The sequence below is a fragment of the Lissotriton helveticus genome, chromosome 5_1, assembly GCF_964261635.1.
Source record: "Lissotriton helveticus chromosome 5_1, aLisHel1.1, whole genome shotgun sequence".
NCBI lineage: Eukaryota > Metazoa > Chordata > Amphibia > Caudata > Salamandridae > Lissotriton > Lissotriton helveticus.
This window is the reverse complement of record NC_136065.1, coordinates 740,086,702-740,114,347: the sequence shown is the minus strand read 5'-3', so window position 1 is coordinate 740,114,347 and position 27,646 is coordinate 740,086,702. Positions and strand designations below refer to the sequence as shown.

At 43.6% G+C, this 27,646-nt stretch overlaps 1 protein-coding gene across 3 annotated transcripts in view; it reads left to right on the top strand.

Moving 5' to 3' along the window:
* The window catches only part of LOC144754887 (hexokinase-1), a 1,510,469-nt gene that overhangs the window by 697,212 nt on the left and 785,611 nt on the right, over positions 1-27,646 (top strand). The window contains exon 1 of one of the 3 annotated variants that reach the window (XM_078643210.1): positions 19,416-19,535. The exons of the other annotated variants lie outside the window; for them this stretch is intronic. The gene's annotated coding sequence lies outside the window, so the exon portion shown is untranslated. Of the gene's footprint in view, positions 1-19,415; positions 19,536-27,646 lie in introns of those variants that run through there. 3 annotated transcript variants of the gene reach the window in all.

Genomic DNA, 27,646 nt, shown 5'->3' with positions numbered 1-27,646 from the left:
AGTTCCATCAATCTGATGGTGCTTGTGAAAGGGTTGGCGATTTCTCACCGCACATAGAGCGAAGATGTTGGATAATGTCCTGCTTGGCTTGGGAGGAGAACTGCCCCCCATATTTGGGCATCCGTGGGTGTCGGAGTGCTCTAGTCCACTGCGGCGGTGCTGGTTCTCTATCCGGCGGCGACAAGCATGAAGGGCTGGCCGATGCGGAAGGGACCGGGAGCTGCAAAGGCCACTTAGCCTCCTGAAGGGAGCGTAGCACCCGGTGTTTGGTCTCCCAGGAAAAAATTTGAGCGTAGGGATGACCCTACTGGTATTGGATGCCCATTTCATGAAGCTTGTCAGTGACCGGTTTAAAGTCTTTGCGGCACTGGAGCATGGTGGGTGCAAAGTCCTTGAAGAGCTGGATAGTATGTCCCTTGTAAGAGAATTCTGACTTGTTCCGTGCTGCCTTTAGGTTGGCCTCTTTCTCCATAAAGAAATGGACCCTAGTTAATATGTCGGGACTAACTCAGAACGTCCAGGGGGCGCAGCCACTCTGTGTGCCCTATTGTCAGAATGCTCACTGAACTCATCCGAACATCCACCGAAGCAGATGCCTGATCCCAACTCCACTCAATGGACGAGAGCCCAGACTTAATTTCAAAACCTGGACTACGCGTTCACCAGGGGGAAACAGGGGAGTGGAGAAAAAGAGAGACCGCCTCCAGATCCCGTGATAGTCTGCTACTTCTCAGTCAATTTTTTGTTCAGTTCCTCAGTTAATGGTTGAGAAATAACAGGACCTAAACACATTTGAATACCAAATTTAGAATAATGCCTTTCAATAATATGAATATTAATAAGCATATAATTCCTAGAACCTTCGCACCCACACACACCTGGATCCCAAGGATGGCTAGCTTCTCTCTGTTTTTTGGTTAGGCTCAACATTTGATTCTCAGAATATTAAAGGTGGTTCTGATGATGAAACAGAATTATTGTCTAAGACTAGAAGACGAGATAGTCTTTTCTGAAGCACAGTCTAGGTGATACTAGTCTCGTAGGATTAGAACATAGAATTTCCAAGTGAACCAAAAGGAACGCTCTTACTGTGAAAATTGAAGGTTTCTCCTCAGGAAACTTCTCTTCCAACAAATGATGCTGAAGAAGGCTCATATGGGTGTCCAGAGACTTTGTAACTGGAAAACGTGAGGAGGTTCCTAGTGTGCACACTAACCTAGAAAAGGGGCGTACTAAAAGAGGAGAAGGCTGACGAAAATTTTTCCTCAGAGCGAGCGCCTGATACACTGTTCGCTCGCTGAGGAATTCAGTTGAAGTGCGCGGTTCCCATTTCATATTGAGGCAAGGCAACAACTAGAGCGCTGAAGATGGGGTCCATGGCGGCCACCATCTTGGGGTGCTGAATTCTTCGTATGGATCACTTCATACATCAGTCTCTTTAATAACCAAGTAGAATGAAGGCGTCGCCGATACCAGTGGGGATATCGGGCAAAATGGATCTTCTTACTAGGACAGCTCCTCAATATAAAAGACATGGAGTTCCTGACACCTATCGAGCGCCGGGGAGGAGGCGTCCTTGTCCCCTGTAATCTCGTGGAGAAGCTCTGCAGCAAAGGTCATAATGTACGTGCCCTCTGACCCTTTTGGTATGTGTAGGAAGGTGGCTACCTGACTATGGTTACCCCAAATTTTTTGCCTTGTGTTTAGCTGGTTTTTTACTTAGTTGGCCTGGTTCCAGGCTATCTGCTCTCTCTGTAAAATGGATTCCATGTACCCTAGGTACATACCATAATTGGAAATGGACTCCTTGTCAGCCCCTGTACCATGCACTATAGGTGCTCAGGGCATAGGTGCCACCAAGGCCTACCAGGGGCTGCAGCATATCTTTTGCCACCCCTGGCTGGTTCTTAAATTGACACAACTGGCTGATCACTCAGCTGGGGCAAGGTGGTGTAATCACCTCTTGCTTAGATATAGTATACCTATATCTAAACCTATCCGGACACATATAAACCTGTGAGTCACTCCTATGGAAGGCCTTATCAATCCTGGAGGCAGAGTGCGTGGTTTTATGTGAGATGGAGCTCTAGCATGAGCTGAGCCTGTCTGCAGCCGTCGGGAACAAATCCCTAAGCTGTTTCAGGATAATGCCATACCATATACTCTTAAGTGCATTATAATCCTCGCGGTTATATAGCAACTCTGGTTTGGCTTTATCAAAACATGTCGTGTAAGATGTCATACGATTTGGAATACTATCCCCTCGCCAGTTCTGGCGACGGGGATAGCATTCCACCCCTCTAGAGGGGTAAGACATGTTACTTTACTTAAATGCGGTTAATTTCTAAAAGGGCCTCAGATCCACAAAATGGATGCTTCTGCCACAGACACAAGTCTGACCCCCTGAAGCTGACTGAAACTCAGCCCAAGGGGCCTGGACAAAGGGTTTCCTGTCGCAGGGCGGTGTTACAACCCCCCAGACAGGAGATAGTGGATTGTAGCAGGGAGGTTTGAAAGAAACCAGACACTGCCTGGGGAGCACAAGGCTGCCCCTTGCATAATCCGGCCAAACCGGTTCTGGGGCACTCCAGCCCCCGTCCCAGCGCGGCCAGGATCAAAGGAAGGGGGTGTATCCACCCACTTCCTGGGTCCCACCCATAGGAGGGGACCTAGCAGGTAATCCAGCCCCCCAGATTCGAATAAGAGTGGGAGCAGTGCCAATGCACTTCAGATTATCCTGATGAAACATAAGAAACGAAACTCTGGACCCTTCGACATCCTACTCAACGTAGAAGACTGAAGAATCTCCCTTGTGGTCAAGGAGTGACCACCCTGTGCAAACAGGCACCATCCAGCCCTCGACGTCTACTTTGTTGCAGTTCCCGCCGGAACTCGAGCGACAGAGATCGACGAGATCAAGCTTGCCTGCCTTCTAACAGCCCGATCCACAGTCCCTGCAGAGCTGAGACCCGTGGAGGCGACCGGAAGCGTGGGGCACGCCATCTTGGAAAGACCACGAGACGCTGACCGTGCAGCCCACGAGTGACCCTCGAAGCTGTACAACGGGGTTTGAGAAGCCCCAACCCTGAGCCACTCTTGCACCGAAGTTCAGCCCCCCTACACTCGATGAGTGCTGCGTGGGGCCCTTCTGCTTCTTTTGGCTCACCGCGTTGGCCAGTCCCTTGCCAGCTGGCTTGTGGCCCCTGTGCCGACGAAACTTGAAATTCGACTTGTGATTCTGGTTGCTCCAGGTTTGCACCAGCTCCCCTGAAAAGGAGCCCCCACTCTGACCCTCCTGGTCCGAGTGAGAAGCAATCTTCCAGTTCCGCGTGGATTGCTTTTGCCAAGTGTTGTTTGCTCCAATCTTGAAGCCGACAGCGCCGACGGCGAGAGCCTGCGTGGGACAGATCGTTACCTGCTCCTGGACTTCGTAGATGCCCCAGAGCCCACGTGACAGCGGAGAGAAGCTCCTCGACAACCACCTGATTGCGCCCGACATTGCCTGGTTCCGTCCTGGTTCCACCCTGGTCACTGCTGAGTGACCCAGACTCTGTCCCCTCTGCTTTCAGGTACTTTTCGACTCGAGTCCACCTTTGGACTCCACCGGACACTTCTCCTTCACCTCGCCTGCAGCCCTTTCAGCTCCAAGCACCAAGAGCCTGCGTGACGAAACCCGACTCAACTTCGACCCTGTGCACCCACTTCCTGTGGGTGAGGTAACATTGCAAAGCCGGTGTTCCCACACTGGTACACACCTCTAGGGTCTGTGTCTTAAGTTTTGTTCCTCTAGGTTCAGCGGAAGTGTCCTTAAACTCTAACTTTGTAACTTTTACGCACCATTGGTTAACATTGATGCATGCGTGCACTTTCTGCACTGCACCCGAATCCCGCGGGCTTTTCCTGACTTCAGCATTGCTTGTCCCGACTGCTCCCAGCGATTCCCTAGGCCCTAGGCCTAACCACTGATCGAATGGTCTCTCTTATACCAATTTTTTAGTATATGGTTTGAGTGGCCCCTTGGCCTCATCCAAAATTGTGCAACTTTGTATGTTATACTGTGCTTTTGATTTAACGCTTGTGCCCCTTTATTCATAAAGAATACTGGGGATTGTTTTTAGTAATAAATGCATATATTTTTATAATATATACTTGTGTGGTGTCCTTTCATTTGATATTACAGGATTGTATGTGGTAAAACAGCTCGCTTAACACGACCTCTTAAGTTAAGCCTTTAGGCTGCTTAGTCCATGCTACCCCTAGGATAGCTTGTCTAATAAGGTTGACTTACAACCAGACACCATAAGGGATTGTTTGGACTGATACAAGGTGGTTCCAGAATTGGAAACATCATATATCAGGCCAACTTCTCACAGTATGCCTCTAAGGCGGAGGTTTTTTCGCCTACTCCTGTTTTCTAAATTCTCCTGCTTTATTTGCAACTCAATGTTTTGTTCTTTGAGGAGGGCTAGTCATTGCCAGAGATGTTCCTGGTTCTCAGTGCGAGAATCCAGTTTTTTCAAGGTCCTCCACCCTCTCCACAATTTCCGTTAAGTCCTTTCTAAGTTCCTTATTGCACATTTTGGACTTCAGATTTAAGGGAGCTGATTAATGATTTAATCTCTTGCAAGAACTGAGTCAGAAAGGATTGAGTGAGAGGGTCCGCCGCACCTTCTGGTGGGGACGCCATGGGCACGGAGGTAGCAGAACCAGTTTTGCTCCACAACGATGTGAATGGGTCATCTTTCAAAATCACTGTGGCATCCTTCCCTGCCTTGTTACGTGGCATGACCCTTCAGTCAATAGCACTCCCAGTGAAGAGCTGAATGAGGAGGACAAGATAGAAGCCCCAATACGCTCCAGAATGAGGAGCCAAGTTGCTCACAATAGAGATAGGCAGCACCACGAGGACAAGCGAAGAGTGCCCCCAGGTAGAGAGCTTAACTGTAGAGAGATGGAGGGTGATGCCACTGCTCCACCTCGTCCGTGGCCCCACTATTCTCTTTTCCACAAAGCGTGTGGTGAAAGTACAAGCTAAAGAGGAGGGGATCTACCTCCTCCAGGGCCTTGGCAGCTGTTGCACATCCTCTAACCTTCACTGACCTTTGTTTGTACGATAAAAGAACCAGAGTAAAGCAGGAGGCAGGTTCTCTCCAGGGGCCCACATTTGCCCCCCAGCCCTGCACTCAGTTCAGAAGAGTAGGCCCCAGCGTGACCCAGCCCACCAGCACACCTCCAGAAAGTCTGGTTCAGTGAATTAAGCCAGCAGGCTGCCTTAGTTATGGCGCAGCGTGGCGATTAATCAGTCCAGCAGAGGCCCAAAGCTTCGAATTTCATCCCCAGTTTCTAGGTGACTAGGCGAACTTCAACCCCAGTTCTTAGGTGCCTAGTGATCCAGCGGGCTATAGAAAATATATCATAAACTACACTACCCAACTTCATAACCTATAATCAAAATTCTATACTAAATATGGACCCATTTATGAACCTGATATATTTTGGGCCTACTGAATCAGGTGGTCAGAATAAATCTATATACACATTATCTACACACTATATACATATTTATACATTTGTAGAAAGAATATTGTCATTAGAATAAAACCTAACCATTTAGATGACCACCATAGGCGACGTGATCTAGCTAATGGTAACCTACACTTCTGAATAACCAAGACCAGCTTGTTTGTCAAAAGTAAGATTTTATTTTCTAAATTATGGTATATAAGTTGTAAGTTTTATAAATGAAATTTATTTGCAATATAGCAAGCATGATGGTAAGAAATATGAGAAAAATACAATTTAAGCAATTGAATCAATTTAAAGAAATTATATAAAGTTTAGCATTTCTAAAACCTAATTCCCTAACTGAGCTAAATAGACAGAAATTAAAGTAAAGATCTTTGAGGATTCTTACATGCTCCACGCAAAGTCCAGCAGCACATCACCCTCATCGGAAAGTCAGAAAGCAGCAGCCAGCCCAACCCTAAGGGCATGACTTTTTATACCTTTCTACGCTAACTAAACTGGCAAAGGAAAGTTTTCAGAAATCTACGACGTCCCATTGGCTGAGAGTGACAAGTGACATGTCACCCGTTTCTTAAAAAGTTCCACAAAATCATGTCTTACAAAGACCATTGTCTCTTCCACGTGAAGCCAGAGGCTTCCTGCGATTGCAACTTTGTATTAAGTCATCCTCGCAGCTTCCATAGTCTTTCAGCACTACTTCCGCGGATGCCAAGTTAAGGGCTGACAAAAAGTTCACTTTCGACCTTGGCCATGTCCGACAGAATGATGTCAGTTCATCAGTTTTTGCTTTGTGAATGCAGCCTCAATAAACGTTTTAATTCAGAATGGACGTTTCGTGACTTTCTGCAGAATTATGGATCAGCTCTTTTTGCGCTGCTCAATTAGCTAGGCCCAAAAGCAGGCAACTTATGTTTTCTAGTATAAAACAAACACAAGAAAAGTATTAATGTAAGAAATAATGTAGATTCTGTATTCACCCCATGGTTTACTAATTAATTAACCCACCCGATTAATCAAAATGTTACCTAGCCAATGCGAACAAATAAAGCAGCGTTTATATTTACCAGTCTCCGTTTTTCTATGAGACCCATATGCACCTAGAATAGTAGAAATGACATCACACAGACAAGGAAAAGCAAAACAAGCACATGCTTATTTTAAGTTTGCAGCAGTTAGTAATGACAAAAACGAAAACAATAATTATTTTATTATTTTGCACGAATAAAAAGATGCAACAAATATGCACGTTTATGAGCACACATGTTAATCCCCCCACGTGTAAAGTTTAATCTAAGTTGTATTAGTACGACATATCACAAATCATTAATAATTTTATTCATGTTATGGAAATGTGACTTTGCGAGTTTAAACAAAATTTTGTTTTCTATCTCGCTCCATCAACTCCCTCATCTGGTGATTAACAAATCACCACACCAGCACTCAAAATTTTGATAAACTAAATTTATTAGAAATCGATTCAAATTCATTTGTATCAGTAAACCTAAAAGTCTGTTTCAGCATAATCTTTGCAATTAACATGACGCTCTCTATGTAACTCCTGTAACTCGATCTCCCTTTCCTCTTCTTTTCTGAGTTTATAGATTCTTTTCTTTTCTCTCAAATGTTTCTTTCTTTTATGCAACAAACAACCTATTTTAGTCAAAATAAAAATGAATACTATTATAATCAAAGGTGCCAGAATCTTGCCAAGAATTGAACTTCCGATATTATGAAACCAGTTTTTAATTGCTTGAAACCTTTTTGAAAGTTTCCCTGTAAAATCTTCTTCTTCTAAAGGAATTATTTCTGAATGCATTTGTGTAATATTCTTAATATACATTTCAATATTCTTACTTTCATCCGGTATATATGTACAGCAATGTTGGACATGTAAAATGCCACAGACTCCTCCCTCTTTTGCTAGGAGTATGTCTAAAGCAAGACGATCTTGAATTACCATGGATCTAATAGCAATAACTTCAACATTCACTAATTGAAATCCATCAGCAGTGTCAGTTGATAATCTATCAACTATAGTGGACAATTTTCTAATTCTCCCTGCATTTAGGGTTATACCAACAAAAGGTATTACAGCTTGAAAAATATCTCCTAGAACTTCAGTAAAAGTTTCTCTTTTAGCTCTATTTACATAATTATGAATTTTAAACAATCCTTCTGAATCTCTGTCAACATGAAACACTTTAGGAAAAACAATTCCCACATAACAAGTTCCATACCAATGGTCTGGAAGGTTGTAGTAGGCTTTGTCACCACAAACAAAATAAATTCCAGGAAAGATAGGATCTTTTCCACCTTTAAATCCCCAACCTCCCATTATCATATAAGTATCTTCACAGTTGCTTGCACCTACAAAATAATTATCAAAAAGTGTGTTATCTCTTCTAATGCAAAGTTTTCCACTAACAGGCTTGTCTATGTGAATTGCAATATTTTCAAGCATTTTGCCATTTAATTTCTCATCCTCTTTTTGCCAGAAGGATGACTTAGTCTGTTTGACTAATTCATTTCTCTTATAAATTGCTCTTCTCTCCTCAACCATATTCAGAAATTTCTTTCCTTCAGCACTCAATTTACATGTTAGATTATTCTTATAAGCATACTCATAAGTGAGTTCATTAGTAACAAGGAAATATTCTCTCATTTGTTTTGCTTTCTTATGCTTATTTAAAGCATTATCAATCTTAACATTAGCAAAAATTTCATCATAATTTGAATAGTAATATTCTAAACGACCAGTTTGATAAAATAAACTAGTTAATACACTACATGTAACAGCATAAGTGAGAGGAAGCATATTATATGTTACTCCCTCAGAAACAGAAGCAGGTAATTTAACACATACATAACAGTCCTTTGCATCCATTACCTTGACATATTCACTCAAAAGCTTTGTGAAAGTATTGCTTGAAAAATCATCTATTGATTTATCTTGATGAATGTTAGGCTGATGATCGATAACTTTTGCAGATGTACTATGTTTAGTTTGGCCAACCAGAGCTTTGCTTGTTATGTTAACTTTGTGTAATTCTCTATTCATTTCTAAAGGTATAATCACAGCTAGTACTAACCAGAGCAGAACTAAAATGAGCAGACACACCAGAGTCATCTTACAGCATCTCTTAAAAACAGAACATTTTGAAGTGCTCTCCTTAACGTAAGGCATTTTTAGGTTAGTTTTAGCCTCAAAAATAAAAATAAATTTTAAAATTTATATACACCCCCCTTTTAAAATATATTTTTCTTTTATGACCCTAAACAAGATTTCTTCGACCTTATGTCATACATAAGTTTTCTTCAACTAAACAGTTTTTCTTCAGCCTTTTGCCAATTTAATAAATCTGTACTTCAATCATTGTCACTAATTTCTTGGATTTCGTTTTCTTCTTCACTACTATCATATATGTCAATAACAGGTGGAATCACTAAGTAAGTCCATTCAGGAGACTTGTATTTCTGGTTTGGTCTAATTATTCTCTTCCCTTTTCTCGATATCACTTCGATTTTTCTTCCAACTCCAACTTCTTTTCCTGGACTCTTTTGACTACTGATTTCTTCAACCTGTTCTATTGGCTTTTTGATCAATCTCACTCTCAATCTTCCACCAGGCCAGTAGTCTGCTTTTCTCACGTACTTCTTCTTTGGTTCAGAATTATTTGATTCTGATTTCCAAGTCCTTTTCTTTCCGTTTTCACTTCCACCTTCCACGTCACTTTCTTCAGTTTCGTAGTCTGAAATTTCAATTGACTCAGGAACTTCTCTATTCGGCAATTTCACTCCTTCAGGAACTTCACTTTGTCTTCCATCACTGGTACTCGGTAATTCGTTCTCCTCTTCTTCTTCAATTACCTCTAGCTTCCCAGATTTCGGATTTCTGTTCCTTACTTCAGAGCTTGTTCTCTGCCTTTCGATACTCTCCTGGTCTGAAACTTCTTTTGGTTCAGCTTCTTTGTCTTCAATAGAGACAACCGAATCCTCAGTTATCTTTCCTTTTAACAGATTCTCTTCACCTTCAGAATCTATTTCAATTATTTCTAAGTCTTTTCTTGTTAAATTTCCATTCACTGGCACAGTTTCCAGATGTCGACTTTCTTGTCGATTTTCAGAATCTGGAATTACTTCACCTTCTGTTCTGTCTTCTGCTTCAGAATCAGAGTCATCTGTGGTATCACTTTCAACATCAGAATTCTCAGGAGTTGGTATTGGAATAGTATGACTTGGATGAATCCAGCGCTTCAATCCTCTGCACTTTACAGCATTAGTAGTGATCAAGATTACCTGCCTAGGTTTCTGCCATCTAGGAGATAGACAATTCCTCCTCCGATGTACTTTCGTTCTGACCCAGTCTCCAGGTCTCAGATCATGTGTCAAAACTTTTTCATTTGATTGAGCTTCAGTTCCCACCTGATTAGACACAGAAGTTACCATATCAGATAACCTTTTACAGTAATCCAAAATTGCACTGTCATTTATGCTCAACAATTTACCTACAGGTACAAAAGCTTGCCTCATAACTCTTCCCATCAAAATTTCATGAGGACTCAAACCTGTCTTTTTATCTGGTGTACTTCTTATTGACATCAAAACAAGTGGAAGAGCATCAGTCCACTTAACACCTGTCTCAAGACACATTTTTCCAATTCTGTTTTTGATAGTTCCATTTATTTGTTCAACTACACCTGATGCCTCTGGTCTGTATGCACAGTGTATTTTCTGCTCAATGCTCATAGCTTCACAAATTAACTTCAACAGTTTGTTATCAAAATGGCTTCCTCCATCACTCTCAATAGTGACTGGAAAACCGTACCTTGGGATGATTTCTCTGAGCATTAGTTTTGCTACTGTAATTGAATCACAATGTCGTGTAGGGAAAGCCTCTACCCATCTTGAGAATAAGCATACAATTACAAGTACATATTTCAAACAGTTGTGTAAGGGCATTTCAATAAAATCTATTTGTAACCTGGTAAAGGGACCACCCTCTCGACCAATTATTCCTGTCCCCACCACTGATTTTCTGTTTGGATTCATTTGTTGGCATGACAAACACCTTTGACAAAAAGATTCTGCAATGGTTCTAAATTTTGTATTGAACCATGTTTCTCTAAAAAGTCTGACCATAGAATCTCTTCCTAAATGTGCTGGACCATGATATAATCTGGCCATGTCAGAAATCAAACAATTTGGTAAAACTACTCTGCCATCTTTGTAAACCCACACTCCATCTTCATCACGTGGTCTACAATCTGATCTTAACCATAGGTCTTTTTCTTCATCATCTGCTTCGTTTTGTAAATCTCTAATCTCATTCCATGTTTCTACAACAGTTGTTAGCATTAATGAATTTGAATCAGTTTCTGTACTTCTATTCCGATTGTAAGAATAATTTTTCCTTGCGCAGTACTTTGCTGTTTCGTCTGCGAAGGCATTTCCTTTGGAAATATAATCAGTTCCTCTAGTGTGCGCTGCACACTTGACTATGGCAATTTCTTTTGGCAATTGTATTGCTTCAATTAATCTTCTAATGAAAACTGCATTTTTAATTGGTGATCCTGTTGATGTCATGTATCCTCTCTGTGACCAGAGTTGTCCATAATCATGCACAACTCCGTATCCATACTGACTATCAGTAATGATGGTAACTCTTATATCTTTTGATATTTCACATGCACGAATTAAAGCAATCAATTCAGCCACTTGTGCTGAACGAACTCCTTCAAGACATGATGCTTCTTCAACATCTTCGACTGTACAAACTGAGTATGAAGCTTTTAAAACACCTCCTTCGGATCTTAAGCATGAGCCATCTACAAAGTAGACAAAATCCGATTCAGGCAAAGGTCTGTCTTTGATGTCTTTTCTGGGTTTAGTGCAGAATTCCATGACATCTAAACATTCGTGTTCAGTCTCTATGTCATCAACTATTTCGGAATCAGGCAGTAATGTAGAAGGATTCAGATTCAAACATCTTGAAATCGAAACATTATCTGCTCCTAGTATGATTTTCTCATACTTTGTCAATCTGCTACTTGTTAAATGTTGAGTCTTACCTCTTGTCAGTAATATTTCAACTGAATGAGGCACAAAAACTTTCACAGGAAATCCCATAATAATTCCTTCACTTTGTTCTAGGCTGATACTTGTAGCTGCAACTGCTTTCAAACAACCTGGTAATGCTTTTGCAATTGGATCAAGAACTGCAGAGAAGTATGCAATAGGTTTCTTTAAATTTCCATGTCTCTGAATTAACACAGATAATGCACATCCTTCTCTCTCACTGCAATACAGTTCAAAATCTTTCTCATAATTTGGCATACCCAAAGCAGGAGCTTGGCATAAGCTCTTTTTCAGGTTCTCAAAAGATTCCATCTCAGCATCATTGAGAATAATTGGATCTTTTACATCTGATTTGGTCAGTCTTTGTAGTGGTTTTGCAATTACTGAAAATCCACTTATCCATTGTCGACAGTAACCTACCATTCCTAGGAACATTCTGACCTGTCTTTGTGTTCTTGGCGGTAACATTGCTTGAATCATTTTTATTCTCTCTATTGTTACTTGTCTTTTTCCTTTTGCAATTCTGTGACCAAGATATTTTACTTCTTGTTTGCAAAACTGTAGTTTAGCTGGGGACACTTTATGTCCTTCTTCTGCAAGGCGATTTAACAGAATTATTGTGTCTGTTACACAATTTTCTCTTGTCTTTGCAGCTATTAACAAATCATCAATATACTGCACCAGCGTAGACCTACCTGGTAAGTCTAAATCTTCTAATGATCTTTTTAACAGTTCGTTAAAGATTGAAGGACTTTCTGTATAGCCCTGAGGGATTCTTGTCCATCCAAGGGTCTTACCTTGGAATCTGAAAGCAAAGATTTCATAACTGTCTGGGTGTAAAGGAACAGTAAAGAATGCATTGCAAAGGTCAATGACTGTATACCACTCAGCATCATGTGGAACCTGAAATAGAATTACTGCTGGATTTGGAACCACAGGACAACATGGAATGACAATTTGATTAACCTTTCTCAAATCTTGTACGATCCTAAATGTTCCGTTAGCCTTTTTAACTCCCATAATTGGTGAATTACAAGAGCTACTCTTCATTTCCTTTAATACACCTTGCTTGATTAATTTTTCAATTATAGGTGTAATACCTTCAATTGTTTCTGTCTTCATTTTATACTGTGGAGTGTTTGGAAATTCTATTCCCTGCTTCAATGCAATTTTAACAGGATCTACGTTTTTCATCAGACCCATCTCATTTCCAGTAAAATCCCATATTTCAGATTTCACTGTTTCCTTTAGCTCTTCAGGTAAATCCTTTTCTTCAAATGCAGGAAACAATTTTGTTTCTTCTGCTTCTATCATCATCATTGTCATTCTATACAAACCATCTTCCTCCATTGTTTGTAACTCAACTCCTTCAGGAGAACAATATATTCTGCAATTCATTTTACATAGGATGTCTCTACCTAATAGATTTACTGGACTACTATTACAAACCACAAATCTGTGTTTGTCTCTGTAATTTCCAATTTCAACTGGTACTGGATCTGTTAAGTCTGTTTTAATTTGCTGATTACTTACTCCCACAACTTGGATGGTATCCCCAGAGAGAGGTAGGTTTTCAATTTCCACTGATCTAACAGTAGAACGGGTAGCACCAGTGTCCACTAGAAAAGTGATGTCTACATCATTAACTTTCCCGTTTACATAAGGACCAGACTGGTCAACCTCAAGAGTGGCTCCAACAACACACTCTTCCTCCTCTCTCGGGCACCGTCAGCAATAATCATCAAAATCACTGTCTTGGCTTTCTGTTAATAAAAATTGTTGTGAAGCATTTTGCATTTGAACCCTTTGCTGCTTTTGCTGTTTTGGTGGTTTTATTACCTGTTCACATCCCTGAAATCCCACGTTTGGATTATATTTTTGAACTCCCCCATAATTCGGAAAAGGTGGTTGTGGCAACTGGTCTTGACGATTATTCACCTGTTGTTGTTGCTGTTGTTGTAACTGTCGCTGAATATTAAATTCATTTAACCCCTGTTGCATCTGTAGCTGTTGTTGCAGGTTAACACCATTCTGCATCTGTGGATTCAATAAGGGATTCTTTAAGTTTTTAGGAGGATGAGGACACTCGTCCCTCCAATGTCCAATTTCGCCACAATTAAAACAAGGTAATCTTTGTTTCAGTTCTTCTATCTTTGGGCTAAATTTCTTTGGGAAATTATTACCTTTAAACTTTCCTTGTGTCTGGTTTGCATTTCCAGTTTGAACAAAATTAGTGTTCTTATTTCCCATGCTGGCAATCTGTTGCTCAGCCACCTTTACCTGAGCCCACATGGCTTTCTCCTTCAGTTTCTTCTGTTTTACTTCTAATTCATCGCTACAATATTTTGCCTTTCTCAGAATATCATCTATAGATAGTGCTTGCCATCCGACAATACTAGTTCTAATCATTTCTCCAATTTCAGGTTTTAGTCCATAAACAAATCTATAGATAAAATGACTCATGTCTTTTTCATCTAATTTTTCATAACCACTGTATTGTTTAAAGATTAACAATAGTCTTTCATAAAAAGAATGAACTGATTCTTTTGTTTCCTGTTCTGTCCTTTCTATTTTAACCCAATCAACTTCTTTGGGTGGAATTTTATTTTTCATCCATACAATTACTTTCTCATAGAAATCCATTACAAGTGGATTCGGGGCACCTGTTTCTTTAATTCGCTCAGGTTCTGTTTTTGGCCAACTAATAGATATTTTGCATTCTGTCCAAAGATCAGATGGAACTACAATGTCAAAAAATCCATCTAAATCAATCCACAGAACTTTTGACACTTTGATAAATCTATCGACTTGCCTGTACCACTCAACTGGCTTCTCCCTTAATTTCGGAAAGTCATTTGTGAATTACAGAATGTCTTGTCTTGACCATGGGACATGAACATATCCTCCACCTGCAACTTCTCTCATTGGAAATTGTTTTGACAATTTTTCCAATCTCTCATCTTCCTTCCTTTTGGTCCATTTCACTCTCCATTTGTTCAGTTCTCCTAGCTTTTTGATATAGACAATTAAATCTTTAATGTGAACTATTCTTCCCATTGAGTTCAAACTCTCAATGTCACTTTCTGAAAAATCTAATCTGTAATGCTTTGCAAAATTCTTTTGTTTACTTACATCGATTTCAAGTTCTGCAGCTAGATCCTCTAATAGGTCATATTTATTTTTCGTTTTCCACTGAATGCTTTTACAAATGAATAGTAGCTCATCATCTCGATAGTAATTTAAACTATCTGGACCAATTGTTCCAATTATTAATTCTTCGATATTTGCTTTTAATTTGGCCACATCAAGTTTTGGTGTGGTTACCCTGACTTCAGGACTTCCTACATCTGACATAGCACCCATTGGTGTCTTTGGAGATAAATCCTCATTAAAGGTTAAATCAGGCATTCTCGATCTAGAAGTGTTTAATTCAGTCAAGTCTGAATAAAATTTTTCAGTAGCTTTTTGAGTTTCTGTATTTAAAGGAATAGTTAATCCAGTTTTGTTTGTATTTCTTTGATCAAATACAGGCTGAACAGGACCTATTGTTACTGGAACTGTGACAGCTTCCATGCCTTTTGTCATTCTTTTAATTAATTCTTCTTTAGACCTTAAATATTCATTATAATCATCATCTTCAACATTTCTTGTCTCTCTTGCATAATCTTTTGGAGGTTCCCTTGCTCTTGGAGTCATTGAAAAATGTCTACCCTCATTTCGAGCATTCTCGAATTCTGGTCTTCTAGGAGTTTCAGTGATTTCACAATTATTTGGATAAAGTTTAGGAGCTTCACTAATTGGAGGTGCACTCGGTGAAGTTTCAGTAGAAACCACCGGAGTAGACCATGATCTAGGAGGTCTCAAAGGCTGATTAGGCTGTTTATTTCTAGCAGTTGTATATATTTCTTCCATAACTGCATCCTCAGATTCACTTTCCATAGATTTCCCTGTAGGTGAACCCATTACCATTTCATGAATTAAATACAATCCTTCACTCATGTTTCCCTGTCTCCACATTCGCAATCTATCTTCATGAGTTTCTCTTTTCCATGATGGATTTTTAGAAGGTCTTTTAATTCCACTAGCTTCTCTTTGTAACTGATACATCTCATCTTCCCACTCAACTAAAGCTTCAAATTGAGTTGGTCTCGGTTTTGGAACAAGAGCATTCATTTTCTCTCGTAAATTTCTTAAAACTCTTACATTAAATGAACCATCATCAGGCCAAGCTAAAACACCATCGTTTTTAGTATAGCGTTTCCAACTGTCGAACCATAAGACAGTATGATATCCGTATTCACCTTCCATGTACGCTGCAGGTGTTTTATACTTATGAAGTAGTTTACCACCTCGCGTTTCGATTTTCTTGTCAGGTGAAAATAAATTCTTAAATTTCTGAAATAATGTTGTCTTTTTCTCAACATGTTTAAAATGATAACTCATTTTCAAAAGTAAAATTTAATTCACAAAATCGTTCGTAAAATATTTCCGGGATGTTCCGCAAAACAACCAATCCGTGCGCGAAACACACCAACAAGCCAATGGCAGTTGAGCTACGTCAGTTTCCTGCTCAACCAATAAATTTGGAGTTTTTCCCAACGACCAATCAGCTCACAGGCCGTCAGAGACTCAGTAGCCAATCAGAATACAGTTTGTGACGTAGGTCACCCAATCCCAGCGCGGCACTGTGACGTACACAGCAGCTGCGGTTTCTCGCTTCTCACTCCTGGCGCTTACCCCTCCTTCACAAAATCTTTTCACAGCGCCATTTTAAGAACACTTTTCAGTGTAAATTAATTCTTAACAATGACTATAAAGACAACATCTGTTCGTTTCACTAATTAGGATAGTTTACATACATTCAAGTATCCACACTTCGGAATAGACGGCACTATTCACACTAAGGATAATATTCAATTGTCAGTAGAGTAACCTTACCCCACCCTTCTAACACGTATAATTATGAACTCGCTTTGCTCTGAACCCACCGCGAAGTGAAAGTTCTAAGAGTTCCACTTGAACATAAAATACAATTCAAACTCGCACTTTTACACGGAAAATTCCCTAAATTCAAACACACATGAAATCCGTACAGGACTCTCACCTGTTTATAGATATCATGCACCGTTAGCAAAATAACGACGTTATCCGTACAGGGCTCTCACCTGTTTATAGATATGAAACATGTACCCGTACAGGACTCTAACCTGTTTATAGATAATCATGTACCGACGCTAATTTTACCCTTCACTCAAGCTCGGAAATAACTAATACTCTCATCACAGTGAGTTTTATGGAAGGCGCTTTGTCCCTATTCTCATGCTGCTTTGATTTCTTAGAAAATCCTCACTATACAAGATTCAGACCTAGCCCTAAAACTGTGCTGCTCGGCGACAACACTATGGTACACGGCGATACCTCTTGTGATACTCGGCGATATCACTACAAACTGAACAGATGGCTTGCGTGACTAATTTCTCGCCACACAATCTATACCGGTATAGCTTACAGATAGGCACGAAAAACGAACTTAACAAGTGTTAAAACATCGATCCTATTTCCATACCATGACGCAACCCTTAGCAACCAACATGTTACCTTGGTTACCCCTTAGCAACCATCCTCTGCTACCAGAGAATTGATCCAGCGGGCTATAGAAAATATATCATAAACTACACTACCCAACTTCATAACCTATAATCAAAATTCTATACTAAATATGGACCCATTTATGAACCTGATATATTTTGGGCCTACTGAATCAGGTGGTCAGAATAAATCTATATACACATTATCTACACACTATATACATATTTATACATTTGTAGAAAGAATATTGTCATTAGAATAAAACCTAACCATTTAGATGACCACCATAGGCGACGTGATCTAGCTAATGGTAACCTACACTTCTGAATAACCAAGACCAGCTTGTTTGTCAAAAGTAAGATTTTATTTTCTAAATTATGGTATATAAGTTGTAAGTTTTATAAATGAAATTTATTTGCAATATAGCAAGCATGATGGTAAGAAATATGAGAAAAATACAATTTAAGCAATTGAATCAATTTAAAGAAATTATATAAAGTTTAGCATTTCTAAAACCTAATTCCCTAACTGAGCTAAATAGACAGAAATTAAAGTAAAGATCTTTGAGGATTCTTACATGCTCCACGCAAAGTCCAGCAGCACATCACCCTCATCGGAAAGTCAGAAAGCAGCAGCCAGCCCAACCCTAAGGGCATGACTTTTTATACCTTTCTACGCTAACTAAACTGGCAAAGGAAAGTTTTCAGAAATCTACGACGTCCCATTGGCTGAGAGTGACAAGTGACATGTCACCCGTTTCTTAAAAAGTTCCACAAAATCATGTCTTACAAAGACCATTGTCTCTTCCACGTGAAGCCAGAGGCTTCCTGCGATTGCAACTTTGTATTAAGTCATCCTCGCAGCTTCCATAGTCTTTCAGCACTACTTCCGCGGATGCCAAGTTAAGGGCTGACAAAAAGTTCACTTTCGACCTTGGCCATGTCCGACAGAATGATGTCAGTTCATCAGTTTTTGCTTTGTGAATGCAGCCTCAATAAACGTTTTAATTCAGAATGGACGTTTCGTGACTTTCTGCAGAATTATGGATCAGCTCTTTTTGCGCTGCTCAATTAACTAGGCCCAAAAGCAGGCAACTTATGTTTTCTAGTATAAAACAAACACAAGAAAAGTATTAATGTAAGAAATAATGTAGATTCTGTATTCACCCCATGGTTTACTAATTAATTAACCCACCCGATTAATCAAAATGTTACCTAGCCAATGCGAACAAATAAAGCAGCGTTTATATTTACCAGTCTCCGTTTTTCTATGAGACCCATATGCACCTAGAATAGTAGAAATGACATCACACAGACAAGGAAAAGCAAAACAAGCACATGCTTATTTTAAGTTTGCAGCAGTTAGTAATGACAAAAACGAAAACAATAATTATTTTATTATTTTGCACGAATAAAAAGATGCAACAAATATGCACGTTTATGAGCACACATGTTAATCCCCCCACGTGTAAAGTTTAATCTAAGTTGTATTAGTACGACATATCACAAATCATTAATAATTTTATTCATGTTATGGAAATGTGACTTTGCGAGTTTAAACAAAATTTTGTTTTCTATCTCGCTCCATCACTAGGATACCACAAGGTGTTGCCTTGTCGCATTGTTGGGGGTATGCGTGCAGCCCGGCACTTGATTGATGTCGGATCTGTACCCCTGAGGTCTCCGAGGCGCAGATGACGGCGCGCACAGGGGAAGGGCAGGGCTGTGCAACGTCTCTGATGGCCTCACACCGCCCCTGGGTACCTGCAATGTTGGTGATGCGGTCCCTTCAGTACCCAGGTGATGTGTAGAGTGGCCCGGGGGGGGGGGGCTACGTCACATAGATACCACAGCCACGTAGGTCCTCAAGACGGCAGCCTCAGTTCCTCACCCGACCGGGCGCCGTGTCCGTACGCCTTCGGGCGTCGATCGCGGGCCGCTGCTCCTCTTCTCACGGAGGCACCTCGGCCACAGTCAATGCAGCGAGGCATCAGTCTGCGTAGCAAGCTGTCAGGGGGAGGTGCGCGCCCACTTGTTTCGCAGCCTACAGGAACTGGCACGGCAAGATGGCGGCCGCGAGAACAGCTTCCAAGCCTCACATCCGCAGCAACAGCCCCCGACCCCAGCGGCGCCAAGGAGCTCGATCGAAAGGCTCCCAAGCCCCTCCAGTGGCTGTCATTTCATCTTGGGGGGGGCCCTTAAAAGCCACGGTGCCATGATTCTGGCTGTGAACCGCAGCAGCGGGCCGATGCTCCCCTTGCGCACAACTCACTCCATGCGCAGCGATACCACGCCCCCCCCCCTTTAACAGTTTTTTTCAGTGATTTTCTTTGGTTCTTTACTAAGGTGAATGTTAAAGAGTTTGTACTACCTAAGAATTAACCTTACTCTAACTGTGAGTTTTTCATTGAATTCCAAGTTTTTTATTTTTAAAAGAATGTTAGTGATCAGATGCAGGGCCACCACGTGAGCATGTAGTCCTTATTATGTATAGACAGGCAGTACACAATTGTGGTTGGACATAGAGGCTGGCATGCAGCCAGACTCTGCTTCCCACCATTATTATGTTCATTTCGCTTTCTGCAAAGCCATAGCTTTATTTAAACAGTGTTTTTTTTGGGGTGAATGTGCGGGTGTACTTTTTTAAAGGTAACAAATTGATAGACGCAAGACAAACTCAAGTGTGCCCAGCCCCCATGATGCATGCCATTTGGCCTTGCATAGTAGTGGGCAGATACCGGGACTGCGGCACGAACAAGTTCCGACTTTGCTCCTTATTGGTAGCCCAGATAGTTTTTTTGAAATATTGTGCTTGAGGAGCCATGAGATCCACCTAAAAATTTCTTAGGCCAGAACCAAAAAATGTTACTTGCTATTGTTTCCATCGTAACAGATTTTTTCTACCAACTAGTTGGTAGAAAAAATCTGTACAAAACATTTTAGTAGTGTACAAAATATTTTAGAGGCAAAAATTAAGCTCAGATGGAAGACAGCGTCCTTATATATTCCAATACTTATCTGACATTTCAACTTTGATGAGCTAAGATTTTTCTGAATGAGGCAGGTCTGAGAGAAATGTCAGGTTTATAGAAATGTCTTAAGACAATAGAGTTGTGTTTTCAGCATGGTCTGGTTGCTCGTCACTAGCAACGTGACCACTTGACATTATACTGTCTTCGTGTGTGTAGAAGAAGAGAATATGTGGTTTGCCGTGTTTTTATATAGTCACAGGTTCTCCTAAGAACCGGGGTGTGAGCACCTACATAGTACCCAAATTAATATTTGCAATGATTATAAAGGCCTTAGCCCCTAAGAGCACTTATTATATTTTGTTGTACTAGCATTTATATAACACTACTTGCTCCTGAAAAGTAACTGCACATTTACCGACAGGTAGCATACTATTCATTAGAAGTGCTGTGGGTGGAAGAGCGTATGATTTTTGTGCCTCTGTGTGGCTGACATAAAAAGCAGTGAGTTAGGACGCTTACGCATAAAGTGCTACTGAGTAGATGCATATGACGCATTTGTGAATATTTTGACCTATTTGTGAAATAGTTTGATGTTCTCATGCCATGTTGTGGGGCATGTGTAGGTGTACCTACTCATGAGGGTAGGAGAAACTGTGGAAACACACATTCATGCATGCACATGCTTACTATCTGTAAAGATGTCTATAACCTATATTCATGCCAGCAGATTTTAACGTGGTTTGTGGTGTCATATATGACCAAGTGTACACCTTGGGTGGTAGTGGAATAGGTCATAGTAATGGGCATTATGTGACCAATCATGGTATATGGTCTGAGAACTCCGTGAACAGCAGACCGTAGGTGACGCTACTGCGCCCCCCAGCAATGGTGTTCCGGAGAGAAGCATCCTACGAAGGGCTCGCATATCGTGCTCTGAGGCCATTTAAGTGCTGAAGTGCTGCTGGTGTTCTGCTTATGGCCATAACGCCCCTTCCCCAAGTGCTGAACGGTTAAGCGCTGTCAGCGCTGACAGAGCTCCGCGACCAGCTGATTGCCTGCTGTGTTGCGAGTATCCCGAGCGAGCAGGAGCCGTGAGTGGAGGCTTTGGTACAAGGTGCTGCGGGTCCTGCCTGATCTTTTCAGCCGGCGCTAGCCCTGGCAGTTGAGCCACGGTGTCTGGAGCTGCCTTTCTGGGTTTAGTAGAGACTTGCGGTGTCACGCGGTTCTTGTGAAAGTGCGCTTCAGCGCGTTGACGCTGGGACCAAGCTTTTGCCTTCTGGGGCCCTCCCGACTGTGTGGTGTTGCATTCATTCTGCAGTACTGAGTCTCAGCAGTGTGCGAATGTCCTGGACAGCACATTGGTGGAGATCTTAGGTCAGCAACCACATTTACTAAAACTAGAGCAGACTGGGGGAAGCTTCTAGACACCGTGTGATTAAGTAAAATGTTTATTGGACTGGCCTGGCCTAAGAATACCGTATAAGGGAAGAGGCTTTAGCGGTGTCAAATCTAGATTGGTACGATTGGTTAGATTAAAAAAAAAGTCTTCAGAAAAAAAAGTCTAAAGATCCTACAACGTAAATGCCAGCACCCAGCCTTTGAGGACTATGACCTCTTTTGACGTGCTTTACCAACTCTCTTCCCCAACCTAAAGACTAACCGTTTGAGGGATACACTGGACTTCTAGGTCTTCTGGGACAAGGAGCAGTCTGATATAGGCAGGCAGGAGGTGCTCAGGCTTAGCCCATTAAACAGAGGGGGCAGATGGGGAGTCATCTGAAGGTTGACTCTGCTGCAAGGCTAAAATCTAAAATTTGTTTAGCTCAGGCAAAAGCCACTGCATCAGTAGCCAGGACTGAACACGGCACAAATCCTCCCGGTCTGAAGTCTAGTTTTGAAAGTTCCAAAGAACAACAACATTTATCTCCGATTCAATTAGCTGGTGGGCCAATTGAGGTTAAAAAAATTATGGAAAAAAACACCTGCGGCAGCAAAGGATCAACAAGGTGCTAAGGATTTTCCACTTTCCTAAAAAAGGCATCTCTATTTGCTCCCCCTAACCTTTCATTGAAGCCTCAAGAAACATCTGGAGAATTATTAAAGGCTCCATCTCCGGCCCTGCTGTCTCCACCACGAGTTCAAATGTCTGAGCAAGTCTCATTTTCTTCTTTATAGGGAGGTACACCAACAACAGGCCAGGGTAACTTTCAGAATGATTCAGCAGCATTACCAGCCTTAATAACATGCATGATGCAGAATCGTACTCAGCCAGTGCTTCTTATGCCTGAAGACAAAAATATATCAACAGTAGAGGCTCAAAAACAGCAGCAGGCTTTACTTCTGCCTCAAATTCAGAGTGGTACAAAAGGGGGTGGTGATGGACGGAGCATCTGAATCAATCAAACACTAACACTCAGTCAAAAGATCTGGGTTTAATCCATCACCATTCTTTAGCCCACTCTGCCACCCCTGTTCAGACATGGCTATATGCAAATCAGTCTGACCCTGTGCCTCATGGGAACAGTCCAGCCCGAACTGCCAAGCCATGTCTTCCCTGGACCGGAAACAAGCTTCCGAGGACCGGTTTCTGGCATTCCAGCCATCTTCAGCCCGGCTTGCTTGAATCCAGTGGTAAAGTGAGCAAGGGACTCACGTCTGAGCATACCCTGCCACACTTATGGTGGCCAAAAGCGGTACAAAAGGGGGTGGTGATGTACGGAGCATCTAAATCAATCAAACACTCACACCCAGTCAAAAGATCTGGGTTTAATCCATCACCGTTCTTTAGCCCACTCTGCCACCCCAGTTCAGACATGGCTATATGCAAATCAGTCTGACCCTGTGCCTCATGGGAACAGTCCAGCCCGAACTGCCAAGCCATGTCTTCCCTGGACCGGAAACAAGCTTCCGAGGACCGGTTTCTGGCATTCCAGCTGTCTTCAGCCGGCTTGCTCGAATCCAGTGGTAAAGTGAGCAAGGGACTCACTTCTGTCCTGGGGGATCTTCATGCACTGTCAGATTGACAGGGGTCGGGAAATGTGCGCCAGGCAGACTGTCACATAACACATGAGTTATGCGTTACTCTCGGGGGCATGTGTGCTCCCAAGGAAGTCCTGGTGCGCTGGGCAAGTGTTCAACCGCAGAGTTCAGTCCCTAGGTTGGGAGGCCAGGTACAGGTTATGCCCGACCTGGAGGGAAAGACAACTGTAAGCAGTGTCCTGACCGATGTAGCTTCTAGGATTACCACTCCAGTTGGGAGGGTGCAGAACTCTGGAAGTGGGTGCAGAGGAAGGGAGTCCTCGGCTCTGACCTGGTGCAACCTGAGGGTTTAGATCCCAGGTTGGTAGATCAGTTGCAGGGTCAAGGTCCTGAACTGGTTGGAGAGTTGTGTTCTGAGGTTGCCTCTCATAGGAGGAGAGTGCAGAACCCCAGAAGGAGAGGTAGGGGGAGGAGAGACTCGCCTGTGACTTCTGGTCAGCCTGAGGGTGTGGACCCTAGGTTGGAGGATCAGGGGCAGCTTTGAACAGCACTAATGAGAATAAGAGTGGCAAATGGTTACTATGTGCCAGGGGTTACTGCACCCCACTCTGTGGATTGGCAAGTACCAGAGACATCTGGATGGCCTAGGGCCTGGTCCTGGCCACGGACAACTAGGGAGTACCAGTGGGGTAGCTTAGTTGGTCCTGGGATATTTGACAGAGGGAATCACATGGATTCAGAATGGCGTAGAACTTTAGAGTGCCCCTGCAGTTGCGGGCCCGCGTTCTTGTTCTATCGCCCAAAGCAGGAAAGTCCATCAAGGTGGTGATTGGTCTACCCTGCGTTTTGGCTGGAAGGGGTTGTGTTGGACTTGGCCCTTTTTGCAGGGTTATCCCTGAACTTTTTGCCTTCCTCCGAGCCTTTTTTAAGTCTTGCAGACCTAGCGCTGGAACACTCAGCGCTCCTCATTCTACAAGGCTTATTGTAATCGGTAAGATGTCCGAAGTCGAGTGCCTCTTCTTTCCATTGGCTTCCGTCATGGTGCATGCTAAAGTCTAGCTTTCCATTGTAAGTGAGGTTTTTTAGTCACTCGTTGTTACCACCCTGTCTCCTTTTGGCCCTGCCCTCCCGGACTGGATCGTTTGCTTGGTGCGTTTCACTGTCTCCTTTATTAGTCGGTCGGCACGCACTATTTGGAAAATGGGGACAGTAGTGGCTGCAGCGCTATGCGCTTTCAGCACGTTGTCCACCTTCATGTTTAGAACGCGGGCGACATGCTTTGTTTCAGAGTGGCTCTCTGTGGGCTGGTGCATACTCTGGTGTTCAGGTGCGTATTCTGTGTTTTGTGTTCCTCTTTGTATATATGTGTCCATGTGTTTTGAGCTGATGCTTAAAGGTTTCCTGGCTAGGGCTGATATATATTATCAATGCAGAGTTTTTGGCACTATAAACGCACAACCAGGACTGGCGTCTTGTTTCGGAGGCTGCAGCATGCTGCTTGGCCACAGAGATTGCTCTTCCATCGGTTTGAGCCGGGCCTTGTTTCCGTTCCTTGCTCACAGCGTAGGAGTGGACTCCGAGGGAAGCGCTACCTTGTCTCACGCAGGCTTAGGGTGCCGTGAAAGGAGTAGTTTACAAAAACATAATGAAACACCGCACTCCTTTGTGCCCTCGGTTGGTGTTAAGGATAGTTTCTGCAAGTATTGCTTAAGTTATTTCTCTACTGATTTCTGTGTAATGCCTATTCGTTTTTGTATTGTTTTTTTCCCTCAAAATGGCAATAAAAAAACAAGCATTTGCAATGCAATAGGTCTCGCATTTACGCAAATTTGAGCTGTTGGCTTTGTAAATGACAACGCCTTTGAATTATGTTTTGGTTTTCAAAACACAAATTTAAAAAAAGGCATTGCCATTTACAATGTCATAATTTAAACTTGTGTGAATGCGAGACCTATTGCATTGCAAATGCTAGTTAGTGTCTGTCTGAAAGCAATACACAAAACACCACCGGAAAGACATTCACGTGATCCTGTACACAGACAGAAAGGCACATTTGGTTCAGGGCTCAAAAATGCCAACTTTCTAAAAGTGGTATTTACAGTATTGTAACTCATAATATGACTTTACCATTAAAAAGGAATTTAAATTATAATTCATTTGAGTGGAAACAGCCTTTCTCTATCTGGCTAATAACTTTTCCCAGTGTTTGTCTCTGTGAGAGGTAGCCACAGCAGTGAAAATGGACTTTAAGAGATTTTCACTGCAGGACATGTAAAACATAAGTACACATGTCCTACTTTTTAAATACCATGCAGCCTGCACAGGTGGACGGGGGTTCTTAGTGAGGTAATAACAAGAAAATATCTTTACCACGTCTGTAGTGCTGCGATGCCTGCTGAAAACTAAGTAAAAAAAAATGCAATTATTGGGGGCGTGGCTTGGACGGCAAGCATGGCTGACGCGGCCTAGTTGAGCTCCGTCCCCGCCAGCCGATCATCTGCCGAAATATCCTGTTCCTCCCCATCGGACTGCGGCCCCGAGAGTAGCGCTTGGTGCGAGGGGCCGCGGGGCCCACATCGGCACACTTTGAGCCGGTTCGGCGCAGCTGGAGACGAGTGAGGGCAGACGGAATCGGTGCGGCCTAGGCGGCCTCTGGAAGCCGGGGAGCTCGGGTTTCGCGACCCCGGGGAACATCACGCGGAGGCGGCCGAGACCCGGCCGAAAGGCGGCGGACCGGTGGTGGCGGAGTGTCGCACCTGGCCCTGTACACCTGGGGGACGCCTCGGCCTTGAACCGGGGGGTGCTGGTCTTACAGCGGCCCCGCAGGAGGCGGCGGAGCAACGCGGCCCGGCCGGAGGGCAGAGAACACGCTGCCGGAGCGGAGCAGCCCAGCGAGAGCCCCTCCTTCCTCTTTGGCCCCCGGACGGTGAGGAGCAGAGTGCTGGAGTGGTGGTGACCCCGGGAGGTCCTTCGGCGGCGTAAAGGCCTCGAGCAGCGGCGGCAGCCGGGGACCTCGATTTTTCGTAAGGCCCAGCAGTGCGTCAGTGAAGCGGCCCGGGGTCTGGCAGTGGAGGACGCCGGTCGGACACCATCGTGGGGCCTGACTGGCCCAGTCACCAACGCTGAGAGCCCCTACTGAGCGGTTGAGAAGCGGGAAACCCGACAGCCCTGCATTTGAGGTACATGACAGGGGGGCCCCCCTAGGCGGCAGCGGGAGGACCAGCGCCACGCCAGATGAAGGTCGGCGGTGGCTGAGATCTGGTTGAGGGACACGGGGACCCCGGTTACGCACACTACTGCTGGGCCTAGACCTTGAGGGGCGCAGTCGGGGCCAGTGGACGCCGTGGTGGGGTACCTGGCCCGACTACTCGGCGGTCGGTTCGGACCGAGGTGGGCCCCCTGTTTGGAGGCATAGTGGGCGGCGAACCGACGGTGCCCGCTTGATGGCCTTGGACTTTAGTGCGGTACACTCATCATGACCCACAGGGCAGGTGGAGGCGGGGGAGGCCCTAAGCAGGGGCCCATCGACAAGTTCACAGGGCCGGGAGGCAGCGCGGGGGCCTCCGGCGGATCCCAGGCATCCAGGCCAGACAATGCAGCACTAATGGCAGCCATCACCCAGTCCCGGGACGCGTTGGAAGCCAAAATTGGGGCGGTGGGGTCAGATGTTACGCTCCTTCGTCAGGACTTGCGGAATGCGGTCTCCCGCATCACAGAAGCCGAAACTCGGATATCTGGGGTAGAAGACGACGTGGTGACCCTCAAACGCAAAGTAGCTGCCCTGGAATCCACGCAAAAGGGCCTGGCGCTTCGAGTGGAGGACGCAGAAGGGCGCGCCAGGCGCAACAACCTCCGCTTTGTAGGACTGCCCGAAGGCTGTGAGAAGGGAGATATGGAGGGCTTCCTGACACGGTGGCTTGAAAGCTGGATCTCACCTGAAGCCCTGTCCGGTTGCTTTGTTATAGAAAGGGCGCACCGGGCCCTGATGCAAAAACCACCGGAGGGAGCGAGGCCGCGGCCGGTGATAGCGAAGCTTCTCAAACAGGCCCGAGCGAAAGAACCCCTGCGATATGAAAATCACATGATCCTGATCTTTCCAGACTATACCCGCTTAGTACAACAGCAGCGCCAGTCCTTTACGGCGGCCAAGGCCCGTCTACGCGACCTGAAGATACAATATGCACTTCTTTATCCAGCCCGCCTAAGAGTTATATTTCAATCTCGTACACACTTCTTTGATTCCCCGGAGGATGTGTTTCTATGGACAGACGAAATTAGACCGATGAAAGTGCACACTCCCCCGGGGCGAGACTCCGACTCCTCACATGATGATGCGCAGACGAGATCCTCCCGACGTAAGGACAATTGGAGATCCCGATCCCGACAGCGGTCCATGTCAAGTACTGCTTCGGAGACGGCGACTGGGGTGGCCGAGAAACAGAAGAAGGGCACGTGAAGGCGCCTGGAGCCATATTGTGGACAGATTGACTTTATTCCCTGCTTATC